This window comes from Triticum dicoccoides, unplaced genomic scaffold (assembly GCF_002162155.2).
Source record: "Triticum dicoccoides isolate Atlit2015 ecotype Zavitan unplaced genomic scaffold, WEW_v2.0 scaffold167697, whole genome shotgun sequence".
In the NCBI taxonomy this organism is placed as follows: Eukaryota; Viridiplantae; Streptophyta; class Magnoliopsida; order Poales; family Poaceae; genus Triticum; species Triticum dicoccoides.
In genome coordinates, this window is record NW_021219790.1 from 1 (window position 1) to 799 (window position 799).

At 47.6% G+C, this 799-nt stretch overlaps 1 non-coding gene across 1 annotated transcript; it reads left to right on the forward strand.

Annotated features, from left to right (window-relative positions):
- The first annotated feature begins 408 nt into the window (after window positions 1-408).
- LOC119344393 lies at window positions 409-527 on the forward strand. The gene has a single exon (XR_005166641.1). It is a non-coding gene; the product is annotated as a 5S ribosomal RNA (ribosomal RNA).
- Window positions 528-799: the final 272 nt, after the last annotated feature.

The window sequence follows — 799 nt, forward strand, 5'->3', positions numbered from 1 at the left end:
TAGGATGGGTGACCTCCTGGGAAGTCCTCGTGTTGCATTCCTTTTATAATTATTTTTTGCGCCTTGTGACAAACATATCGCACGTGCGCGATATATATTAATCCCGTTATATTATTTTTGACGTTTGTGATATGTTTAAGCTCGATGCTCATTGCTCGCGCGTCTTGGGGCGGCTTTGTGGCGCGAAGAGCGCTTTCTGAAAGGGGTGGAAAAAACTCGTGTTGCTGCGGTATGGAGGGAGGGGTGGAAACCGTGGAAAACTCGTCTCCGTGATTGAGCGGGAGAGTAAGTAGTATAGGACATTATCCATTGTTAGGGAACGGTTGTAATGGTAGTGAGAATGTAGAATCGTCTTTGGAGCGGACCTGGGAGTGGCAAGCATAAGGGACGAAGACGGGGAATCATGTCGGATGCGATCATACCAGCACTAAAGCACCGGATCCCATCAGAACTCCGAAGTTAAGCGTGCTTGGGCGAGAGTAGTACTAGGATGGGTGACCTCCTGGGAAGTCCTCGTGTTGCATTCCTTTTATAATTATTTTATGCGCCTTGTGACAAACATATCGCACGTGCGCGATATATATTAATCCCGTAATATTATTTTTGACGTTTGCGATATGTCTAAGCTCGATGCTCATTGCTCGCGCGTCTTGGGGCAGCTTTGTGGCGTGAAGAGCGCTTTCTGAAAGGGGTGGAAAAAACTCGTGTTGCTGCGGTATGGAGGGAGGGGTGGAAACCGTGGAAAACTCGTGTCTGTGATTGAGCGGGAGAGTAAGTAGTATAGGACATTATCCATTGT